The sequence below is a fragment of the Malaya genurostris genome, chromosome 3, assembly GCF_030247185.1.
Source record: "Malaya genurostris strain Urasoe2022 chromosome 3, Malgen_1.1, whole genome shotgun sequence".
Classification (NCBI taxonomy): Eukaryota; Metazoa; Arthropoda; class Insecta; order Diptera; family Culicidae; genus Malaya; species Malaya genurostris.
The window spans coordinates 67,524,197-67,536,869 of NC_080572.1; the positions used below are offsets into that span (position 1 = coordinate 67,524,197).

The window sequence follows — 12,673 nt, forward strand, 5'->3', positions numbered from 1 at the left end:
CGCAAAGGGGTGAGCGTTGCCGGCAAAGCGTGTGAGAGCGAGAGAACGTGTGAACTGAAGGTAATGCCATGATGAATTTGTGAAATAGACGTTCATTTGGTAGGGAGTGAATTTTTCATTCTGGTTTGTCATTGTATGCAAAATCGGTGTGCGTTTAGTGAACACGTGAGAATATTTCTGTTTTTCGATGGGCAGCTCGTACAGCTGGTGAATTGAAACAGATGGAAATTTATGTGAGCAACTTGACACCGCCATATGCAGCTCCAGCCAGGATAGGGTCGATCATTCATGTTCATATTCATTCAATTTATTCTTCACGGGTAGCGGTCTAAGCTGAATGGTCCGCTACTAAATTATTACATAGAATACAATTAGGTTGTTCACACATTTGGACATGTATAAGAAGTTGTGCTTACGGGGAAATTTACAATCTTCGAAAAACAGCCATTGTCACAAAACTCAAAAGCAGTTTTCTCCGCTGTCGTTGAGCGGAAATTCATCAATAAAATAAAATATCAGCTTATTTAGTTCATTTATCTGAATGAAATAATGTTTTGACTTTCTGTAATTGCTGGAAAAATCTCTGAGTTGCTGGAAAACCCGATTTACGAACGGAGCCTCGGAGACCATTCGAATGAGCTCAACGAGATCGGAAAATGTCTGTGTATGTATGTATGTGTGTGTCTTTTTGCCTTTCTAATATAGAAAGGTTTGCAATCGCTGTGAAAACCGACTTTACAACCGTGGCCCGGAGGTCCGAGTGTCATATACCATTCGACTCAGTCCGTCGAGATCACAAAATGTCACTCAATTTTATCAGAAATGGTGATTTTCAAAAATTTAAATTCAAATGAAAGGTCTTATAGCCTCATACAATTTTCTTGAATTTAATTTGGATCAAACTTCCGGCTACAAGGAAATAACAAACACAAACTTATTAAAAAATACGCGCTCAATTTTCTCGGAAATTTCTTAACCGATTTTCAGAAACTAAGATGCAAATGAAAGGTCTTGAAATTATTTAAAAAGTCCCCGAAAAAATGATTCAAATCTGACTTCCGATTCCGGTATTACAGTGCAAGTGAAGTTCGATGAATTGTTACTCATTTTTGAAATTGCTCAGGTGTATTCAGAGACCCGGAAAGACCGTAAGTAGTTATTTGGAAATTCTAGCATTAGGTTGCGAGTGATTTATAGTAACATTCATAACGGATCAATTGAAGTACAATCATTACTAGCGTTAATTATCTCTAATATTTACTCATAAAACTATAACTATTTGTTTCCACGACTTTTAAAACCATTTCTATTTATCTGTCTGACGTACGTAAAACCCATTCAAACACCACAAAACCAATCGTAAAACCGACCAGTCCAGCGGGCGCCAGTAGTGCTCCAGACACCACTTAAAAGATTTGCCCATAAAATAACTGCAATAAGCAGTTTGCTCCTTGAACAAGCGGTCAGGCGAATCAGGCCCTAATCGTGATTCAATAAATATCCTAAGCTGATCAATAAATTCACGATTAAAGAACAAGTTCACATCGTTGAAAATCGCCATTACGGAGAGGTTGGAGAGTTTGGCTCTGGTGTGAGGCACTTTTTCAAACTGTTTCATTCCATTGATAAGAATCCAATGGTCCGGTGGTTCAAGATCTCACTCTGCTCAGGCGTCCTTCGCGTTCCATCAGACCAGTAACAAGAAACGTTATGACAGGAGGCGGTAGTCGTTCTTAATCCGACATTTTTATCTCGCACTTGGTGCGAAATCACCCAGCAACTCTTTGCTTGATTGAATTTAGCACTTAGTACTGATGCTGACCGAGCACAGATTTATTTTGTTTTTTTTTTGCCAACGCCTTTTTCCTTGGGTCAGTGTGGAACCCGTCAATCATCCGGATCAAAAACAATCGTGTCTCGGTAAAAAGAATGTTCCATCAGAAGAAAAACTCTGTCCAATAAGGCGAGACAAAGTCCAGTAAGTTGACGGTGATCCTCGGCTAATGTATGCAAATTCAATTTTAACACTGTCATCTACAGAACGACAGGTCAGCGTTCAATTTGCAAGGGAAAACTTTGTGTTCACGATTTGAACACTTTCCCATCCGTCAGTCAGTCAGTCAGTCAGTTAGTCAATGTGAAGAATGCCGATCGCTTAGTGTTTCAAGCTATTGGATCCTAGTATTTTTAGATCGCACTTCTCGTGAACACTTGACACAATGTGATCTTGACGGACTGATTTGGTTTAGCGTCGCGCAGATTCTTGGGATGGAAAGGAAAACCGATCGGTGAATTATTTTCGGAGTACTATTTATATTAGTTCAGGTTCGCATTCAAAAGGATTCAAAATATATTGTAGAGTTTGGTTATACGGTTGAAAATATAATCGTAGTCGAAGAATGGACCGAGCTCGAGTATCAATCTAAAAATCTTTGTTGCTTTTCGCATAGAAAATCGTTTAGTTCTCATAGACAAACATTTAATTCCATACCATCCTGCGTCAACGATCATCATTCTGTGTAGGTGTTTTAAATATTTACAGAGGCGCCAAAACATGATGGAATTTGTAATAATTTATCGCACGCTTAATATATAAAAAAAAAATAAAATTTCTTAACGATTTTTCTGGGAAACTATTTGAATTAGATTAAATTTTAGATAGTTATTGTACTGTTACATAAATCCAGTGAGATACCACCGTAATCATAATTAATTATTTGCATGAACGTGTTACGCTACAGCCATTCAGAGTACAGAACCGTCCTTCAGCGACGACCGTGACAATTATCTTTCATGACGTTTTCCCTGTTGGAAAGGTTGTGCTACTGCTGGTGTCTACTGTCGTGAAATGAGATTAGAGCAGTCTCATTCACCTGGTGGATACTGTACTGTTTTTTAAGCAGAATTCTGTGTGGGATACAATCGACGCTTCAGCAGAGAATCTGTGGCAAGCGAATTTATTTTTGTTCCTATAGAGAAATTCCAGGAATGAGTAGACGAAAAAGTGACAAAATCAGAATCGATCTTCTCCGATTTGGATGAAACTTTGCACATGGCTTCAGTATGGCAAACCATAAGTTTTGAACCGATGGAGAGGTCAATCCGACTCACGACTGATTTTCAAAAAGGGCGTATGTATTTTTGCATTTCACAAAAACTGCCTTTTTCAAATCGTTATAACTCGGAAACCGTTAATTGTACAAAACTAGCGTTCAGGAAGAAGTTGTAGGGAATCGATTGGGCACTCTAAAAAATATATACACTGAAAAAAATTTTTGAATTTTTTTCTCAATAATTACAAAATAATTCGAAAAAGTTAAATAAAAAAAAATCAGGGTTATTAAAACCTACAGATTGATGGCTATCCGATCCGTGCCTTTTGAAAAACAAAGAAGTTACAGCTAAGACAATTTACAGATATATTCGAAATTTCAAATTCTCGTTGAAAGATATTTCAGTGTATATTTTTTCAGTGTATATTTTTTTAGAGTGCCCAATCGATTCCCTACAACATCTTCCTGAACACCATTTTTGTACCATTAACGGTTTTCGAGTTACAACGATTTGAAAAAGGCAATTTTTGTGAAATACAAAAATACATACGCCCTTTTTAAAAATCAGTCGTGAGTCGGATTGACCTCTCTCTTCGGTTCAAAACTTATGGTTTGCCATACTGAAGCCATGTGCAAAGTTTCAACCAAATCGGAGTAGGTCGAGTCGGATCATCTGCTAAGCATTTCTGGAATTGCTCTCAAGTGTTATTACCAAATAACATTATTGAGACGAATTTTTATGAAAATTAAGTCAAAATTAAGGAAACTTAAAAACATGAAGGCTTGGGGTAATGACGGAATTTTTAATATTCTTATTAAAAATCTTCCCGATGTTGCCTTGAGACTCTTGGTTAAAATTTTCAACGGGTGTTTTTCTTTAGATTACTTCCCAAAAAGATGAAAAAACGCAAAAGTAATTTCTATTCCCAAACCTGATGAAAACCCAGCAGAAACATCAAGTTATCGACCAATTAGCTTACTTTCTTCTATCAGTAAACTTCTTGAAAAAATTATCTTGTTGAGAATGATGTCTCATATAAATGAGAATTTAATTTTTTTACCAGAGCAGTTTGGATTTCGTTATGAACATTCAACTACTCATCAACTTGTAAGAGTAACAAACATGATAAAAGCAAATAAATCTTCTGGGTTATCCACTGGAGTTGCTCTTCTAGGCATAGAAAAAGCATTCGACAGTGTTTGGCACAAAGGTTTAATAGCAAAAATGTCTGATTTCCAGTTTCCTATTTATTTGATCAAAATGATTCAAAATTATTTAATTGATCGCACTCTTCAGGTTAGCTATCAGAATTGTAAATCTGAATTGCTACCCGTACGAGCCGGTGTTCCGCAGGGTTCAAGTGTAGCTCCAATCTTGTATAATATTTTCACTTCTGATCTTCCAAATCTACCCGTTGGTTGTCCGAAATCGCTATGTTGTGACGACACAAGTCTGTTAGCCACAGGTAGAAATGTAAGAGTGATCTGCAGTCGCCTACAAAGAAGTTCAAATCGATAGTCCCACGACAAAAGGGCCTAACTGCAAATGAGAGCCTCTCTTTGTTTACTTTCTCTTTTGATTATTACGAAGCCATTATTGCAAACTCTCTAAAGTTTCCAATATAAATCGAAAGCTTGTAGTTTTATTTACTAGCGTCAAATATAAAATCTGTTCGGTAAATCGTAAAAGAAAAAGTAAACAAAGAGAAACTGTCATTTGCAGTTAGGCCCTTTTGTCGTGGGACGGTCGAAATATTTTCAGTGATTATCTGTCAAAATGGAAAATTAAACCGAATGCAGCAAAAACGCAATTAATTATCTTTCCTCATAAGCCAAGAGCTTCTTTTCTTAAACAATCACATTGTCAAATTGAATGGCTTGGAATTGACATGGTCTGATCAAGCTAAATACTTAGGTTTAACGCAGGGGTGGAAATAAGAAAATTTTTTGATTCACAGTAAATCAAAATAGTCGGCATTATTTTTTCATATCACATATTTATTGTAGATATTATAATGAATTTTAAAACGAATGATTTTTGATAAGATAAATTTTCTTTTTACTTGGAATTTAAAAATGTCTTCATCGTTATCATTATCACTGTCTGATTCGGAAATAACATTTCAACAAAGTTAGGCTCGTTTTAATGCTACTCTGTGTTCAATAAACAGGGTTGAAGTTCAAATGGCTTACGGTTCCGGTGATATAATGGTACAGGTGACGTAAACGTCAAAACCGATGATTACCGCTCAATTTTCTCGGATATGGATTATCCGATATCAATAATTTTAGTCTCGTTAGGTGAGTTTATTTCATCAGTCACATCGGAATTCCATGCTTGGTGATTGGTGATGTATTTGAAAATTGTTCAGCAATACCGTCGTAGTGGAGTAATATCATCAATGAAAATAGTAAATAATATTACATACATGCTGCGATGAATAATAACTATAATGACAAGAAAAACATGTCCAACCACAAAGCATGCTATGCAGCTAAATAACGGAAGTAACAGGAGTACAGGATTTTGCTACGTCAATTAATACGCACCATTCGAACCCTGCGCTCCTGTTACTTCTATAAATCGAATTCATGTTAGAATGGGGTTTTATTGGGTTTAATTATAATCAGCATCAACCAGCTGGAAATAAAAAAAAACTTTTGTCGTATATTTTTTACTAATGTTGCATTGCGTATTGCTATTGCGCAGTGAAAACTGCTAAATTAACATTATCAATATGATTACGATCTAAACTGATTATTTACAGAATTCATCGTCTAGCATTCATTTCCCTTCATCTAGTATTAATATTATTGCGAACTCAACAACAGGATGCGAATTCAAACAGGGTTTGGAACTAACGAGAACATGTGATGAAACTTCGTAAACCGTGCAGTAAAGAAACTCTAGTGATGAGGACTGTTAAAGGAGCATTCCAGAAAGTTACAAATTGACAATTTTTCCCAATTTGAGCACCTTCATGCATATAAATTGACAAAAATCATTGATGTTAATGTATCTTCGAAGTGAACAGTTTCACTACCTGTAAAGTTCGAGAATTCTGCTGCAGTATCTTTTACATATGGGTATCGTTTTCTAATTAGAAGCAAACATTTGAAAAAAATGATGCCTAAACTATTCGTAGATTCTCAGTAGAACGATCTATCAAATGAGCAGAAAAATCAAACTCGACTTTTTCGAATATTTTCCTGATTCTGTTTGTATATTCGACTTAAAAGGTAATTTGAAATGTATAAGTGAGAAGGGGCTGGGGCCCACTAGGAGATTGATAGTACTTATTATCTTCCTCCGGACAGTACCAGCCTAGATGCCGTGTGGAATCCGGCGGAAAAAAATGAGTCATGTATAGATCCACTGGGTTCCTGCTTCCATGTCGTAAAAGGCGACAATTGCAGGAGTTACTTTTTCCTTTCAGTTATCAGATGTTTTTCAATATTTCACATCTGATTACTCCATTTTACTAAATTATCTCTTCATTCAACTCCATTCAACTTATCAATTTCTGGTTAGCTTCGGAGAAAGTATGTTTTCTTCTTCCATGTCTGTGCATGTCTTTCAAGATTATAAATTGAATGATTAAAATCAACTATTGTGCAAATCCATTAATATTACAAAGATAACATATATCGTCATATTTCATAAATAGTAAAAAAAGTACTTGTTTGATAAATTAATATTTTTTTCTCGGTAGCCTGCTGCCCAGATCAATCAATATAACCAAATCATAATTTTAATCAATAATTAAAATAATGAAACGGAAATAATAAACAATCAAGTCGCGCGTGAAATCTGTTGACCTTTGTCTGGTGATTTGAAATGATTTTAATGATTTTTTTAGAATATGTCACTACAATGAATCAACTGTTTTGTCTAAATACTATTCACTCGTTTATATTGTAGCAGATAATTCCATCTAGAAAAAATAGGAAAGTTTTTATTCGTTACGCGATGGTATTTTAAATTGTCCTTTAGTTTTCACGAATAAGAACTGTGAGTCACGATTTCCCGGGACTTCAGTTGATGAAACGTTCACTCAGGAAGTCAGCGAGTTTAGTGGTGCATCCGAGCATCTTGAACCGAAACATACTAGCTCGCGCCCGAATACTACTATTAATGAAATATATACTAACAAATATCCTTTTCCCGTGACACTTGTGGAGTGCGCAGTAGTATTAACGTCCTCTAGTAACAACAAGTGTTGGATTAACATCCCTTCCCATTCCTTAGACGATCTACGTTCGGGCCTGGCCGGCGCCGGTACTGATCAATGGGATTCTGGGATTACCAGAAGATGTACATTGAAGGATGATTTACCAATCCCAGGTCGAATCATCTAGAAAGTCCCTGTACAATTTCAGCTAATCCCGATCAGTAACGGAGTAGCAACCAGAGGTGGTCGGTCAAGCTCAAGCTCAAGCTCAATTTGAAATGTATGAGTGAGACCAGTTTTGAAGATTTATAACCTCTTTGTGTTCATTTATACGCCCGTTTTTATTTTTATTGATGAAGTTTTTCTGATCCGGAGAGGTAAATAACCATAAGGTTAAAAGTCTCATAATTCTGGAATTGCAGAATGGGAAGTTGGATCTAAATGAAATACAATTCATAATAACTTCGTTTTGAACCGCAAGTAAGTTGTAAGTTCGTGAAAATTTATCGATACCAGTTCCATTTTATATTTATTTAATTTTAGACTTTACATCGTGATTTAAATGAGCAACAACAACAAAAAAAAGATTTATTAACATGAATGAAACATTCATTTACAAAGCTTTTTATCAAAAAATCTCCGTGTGTGATGCTGTTTGAAACATAGCAGATTTCAAAAATTGATTGAGCGTTATATGAACGGCTGATAAGCGCAACTTATCGTTAAAACCCCTTTATAGTGGTTTTGAATACGAAAACCGAAGTAATATTCTGTGTGCCAAAACCGGACTTGAACTTTTCAGAGCAGAAAACATGTAAAAAAATGTAGCAGAAAACATGTAAAAAATGTAGTTGTATAAAAATCGGGGACTTATCGGAGTGTCAAGTCACTCGAACCTCGTCGTTGGCTAAATGGGCTGAAACCGTACGAAACGTACATTTATTTCTGCCGCGGTACATGAATGCGCAACCGAGTTTTTGAGAGAGCAGCTGAAGTTCTTCGCTTGCGCTTGGTTGTCTTCTAAGAAAGAGAACAAATTTGTCTAAGCGCAATAAAAAGAGTGCGATATGCATAAGGTCTGCTGCTGCTCTGTGTAATATACAGTTTGCGCAATTTAGAAAATGATTTCAATTTTAGTTTTATTGCCGAATTGTTTAATCCACGGTGTTAAGTTTTTTGATTCACAATCGGAACTCTTGATTCACATTTTCGTGCGCAAAATGGACTTATTTCCACCTCTGGTTTAACGTATGAAAAAAAACTCACTTTCCAGGATCACATTGAAGGAATCCAGGCAAAGTGTAATAAATATATTAAATGTTTATATCCTCTTATAAACAGAAATTCTAAGCTCTGTCTCAAAAAAAAATTGTTAATTTATAAACAAATTTTTCAGACCAGCCATGCTTTATGCAGTACCAATTTGGTCAAGTTGTTGTTGCACCAGGAAGAAAACGCTTCAAAGGATTCAGAATAAAATTCTGAAAATTATTTTGAAGCGTCCTCCCTGATTTAGTACAAATGAGTTACACAGACTCACAAATATAGAACCATTAGATGTAATGTCACATAATATTACAAGCAAATTCCGACAAAAATCGATGCAATCTTCAATTGAATCGATTTGCTCCATTGTATCATAAAGCTTACTTCATTTAGAATTGGAACAAACTTTTGCTCATATTGTGGCGCTCCTGGTGGACGGATTTGGAAGTTCTTGGTGCCCACGTGTCGGGAATTTTGTTAGCTTCACGTATGATTTTTAACATTCCGCAAATCGACTGTACTTTGTAAACAATCAAGATGGAAGCCGAAAGAAGGGAAAAAATTGTGCACATTTATTTGTAAAATCCATTGTGGTCTGCATGTAGGCTAGCTAAACAGCTGAAATTGCCCAGAAATACCGTATGGCGCGTTATCAAACGGTATAAGGGAACATTGACGACGATTCGGAAGCCTCAAGCCAATCGTCGGAGTGGAACTGTTGACTGGAAACTGCGTGGTAAGATTTTGAAAACGATTAAGAGGAATCCCAATCTGTCGGACCGTGATTTGTCCAGAAAATTCGGTGCTGCCCATAGTACCGTCAGGAAAACTCGACTCCGGGAAGGAATCAAGTCGTCTCGAGCTAGCAAACAGCCAAATCGGACCTAAAACAGAATAGTGTGGTCAAAATTCGTGCTCGGAAACTATATGACCAGGTGCTGACCAAGTTCGACGGGTGTCTTCTGATGGACGATGAAACCTATGTCAAGGCTGACTTCGGGCAAATCCCAGGTCAAAATTTTAATTTGTTTTTGCTGACAAATTTGCAAGAAAATTTATGATTTGGCAGGCATTTGCAGCTGTGGCAAAAAAACGAAAGTTTTCGTTACAAATAAGACAATGACATCGGAACTATACCAAAAAGAGTGTCTCCAAAAACGAATTTTGCCGTTCATTCGATCCCACGACCATCCCGTAATGTTTTGGCCAGATTTGCCAAGCTGTCATTACAGCAAAGTCGTTCAAGAATGGTATGCAGAGAAAGGGGTCCAGTTTGTTCCGAAAAACCTTAACCCACCAAACTGCCCCCAGTTCCGCCCTATTGAGAAATACTGGACAATCATGAAGAGGAGACTCAAGGTAAAGGGAAAGGATGTCAAAGACATCAATCAGATGACGACCTGGTGGAATAAGATAGCTAAAACGATGGACGAAGAAGGTGTAGCCGGCATAATGAGCCGTGTTACAGGAAAAATTCGAGAATTTCTTCGAAACCGTGACGAATAATGTTATCCGTATTTTTTCTTAAAAGTATGAAGAAAACGCTACATTTGTATAAAAAAAGATCTTGAATTCAATAATAAATAACTGAAATACAGGCAATTGTCTTCATTTCAATTCTATCTGAAGCAAGCTTTATTTGATTATTATTGTCGGTACTTCCGTAACCGAAAGCTGGATATCGGCATAGTGACATTCGGGTCATTCAACCATTCACTAATATGAACCACAAATTTATTTACGATTCGCTATGACGATTTCAATTTTGGAAAAAATGTACCGGTAGTCGGACTTGAATATAATTCAGTAGATCAATCATGGGACTATCAATGGTTACAGACTCTCATGGTCTGCAAGCTAGACAAATTAACTAGCCAATATAAAGAGGTAGCTTATGAAAAACAAATTCTTGAAACTGACATTTTTACACTAAGCACCCTACCTTCGGAAGCAGGGGTTTAAGCCGAATGAAAATTGAAATATTCTTATGGTATCTTAGGACCTTACATTTGAATCTAAGTTTTGTCAAAATCGGTTCAGTAATTTCCGAGAAAAGTGAGTGACATTATTTTCACATATTTGGTGCAAATCAACCTGTAATTCCGGAACCGGAAGTCGGATCCAAATGAAATTCAAGAACTCTGTATAGAACCAATAGATCTTTATTTTAATTTGAACTTTTGTTTCTGAAATTCGATTTGGCTTTTTTTGAGAAAACGATTGAGCTTTTAGAAACGAATCGATACTGGAACCGGAATTCGAAATTCGGTGTAGCCGAAGTCAGACAAATTCACCTGAGTAGCTGTTTAGTTTACATTTGTTTCGAAATGTTTGAAAATCAATGTAGTCATCTTTGAGAAATCGTAGAGCGAATTAAATTTTTGGTTGCCGAAAACTGAATACAACCAAAAATGAAATAAGTTTATTTGGTTATCGACTATCCTAATCTGCTAACCCGATAAACCTGATTAATTTATGTGAAATAGGCATTTTTATACTAATCACCCTATATCTCCGAAACCGGAAGTTGGATCTGACTGAAAAACAAGATGTTTTATAGAATCTTAAAACTTTTCATTTGAATCTTAGATGATTCTTAGATTTCATTTGAATCTTAGATCGGTCATCTACGAGAAAATTGAGTGACACAGTTTTAATTTCGTTTCACATATCATCCTGTAGTTACGAAACCAGAGGTCGGAACCAAACATAATTCAGGAACCTTGTTTGGAAGTATATAACTTTTCATATTAATTTGAGTTTGTAGAAAACGATTGAGTCATCTCCGAAAAAAATTGAGTGAAATTATTTGTCACACACGCAGTTTAAATCAATATAATTATGGAATTGCTTTCAACTCGAAAATTCTGCCATCATCTGGCCATAATCGAACGATTATGTTGCCAAAAACGAACCGTGCTAAAATCGGTCCGAGGCAAAATATCATGCTGTACACATTCTTTGGGGTACTTAGAAACAAATGTATGTAACAGTATAAAAAATCGTGTTTTGTGTTGCTCCCAAGCATTTCTTTGCCAGACAGCGCTCAAAACTTCTACTGTTGGAATAGGGGAAAAAGTCGCTTAAACAAAAATTTCGATATCTCCGTTAAAAATGGACGGATTTTAACAATCTATGGCTTGTTGGATAGGTATTACCGTGCAGAATTTATGTCTGAAAATATATTCTGTTTTCAAGGTCAATTGTGACAGATACTGTCAAAAAACGTAAAACTTCGTATAACTCAAAAAGTAAACATCCGATCTCAAAACCATTTAATAGCGTTCTGGGTGACGGGGAGACCTTTCATTTGCGACTAGTTTGATCTAAATCGGTCCAGCCATCTCTGAGATCTCGACCTCTTAGTTGACAACACACATACACACACACTCACACACACACACACACACACACACACACACACTCACACACACACACACACACACACACACTCACACACACACACACACACACACACACACACACACACACACACACACACACACACACACACACACACACACACACACACACACACACACACACACACACACACACACACACACACACACACACACACACACACACACACACGGACATTTGCTCAGTTGGTCGAGCTGAATCGATTGGTATATGGCATTCGGTCCTCCGGGCCTCAGAAAATTTTTCTAAAGTTTGAGCGAATTCTATACCTATTTTTATATTTATAAAAAAAGGTAAAACCGGTTCAGCCATCTCCATATACACACAGATATTTGCTCAGTTCGTCGAGCTGAATCGAATGGTACATGACATTCGGTCCTCCGGCTTCGGTTCTTCTTCCTCGTAAACTTTAGTCGTCTCAGACTACGAAAATCTTAAAATAAATTGAAAAAATACCACATTTTGGTCTACGTGGTTTATGAACGGTCCTTTATTCCAACACCGTGCAACGCATAGGTGTTTAATTATGCAATACAATCTGTCATCTTGCAACTTCATTAAACTCATCGAGATCACTAAACTAACTGATTACATAACCTGTTTAATGAGTTTTTTGCTCCGTACTCCGACTCATAACGGATTAGTTTCTATTGCTCCGATCCGTACGGTTGTCATCGAAACCCAACCGTCGCAACGCACGCGGTTCATTGAAAACAATAACTGCCCTTGTACTGGAGCGTTGAGTCTGCTAGCTCCCAC

The 12,673-nt window shown here is 36.7% G+C and overlaps 1 protein-coding gene across 1 annotated transcript in view; it reads right to left on the minus strand.

Annotated features, from left to right (window-relative positions):
- LOC131439494 (matrix metalloproteinase-2-like) overlaps nucleotides 1-12,673 on the minus strand; it is a 264,482-nt gene that overhangs the window by 51,904 nt on the left and 199,905 nt on the right. The window lies entirely within an intron of this gene.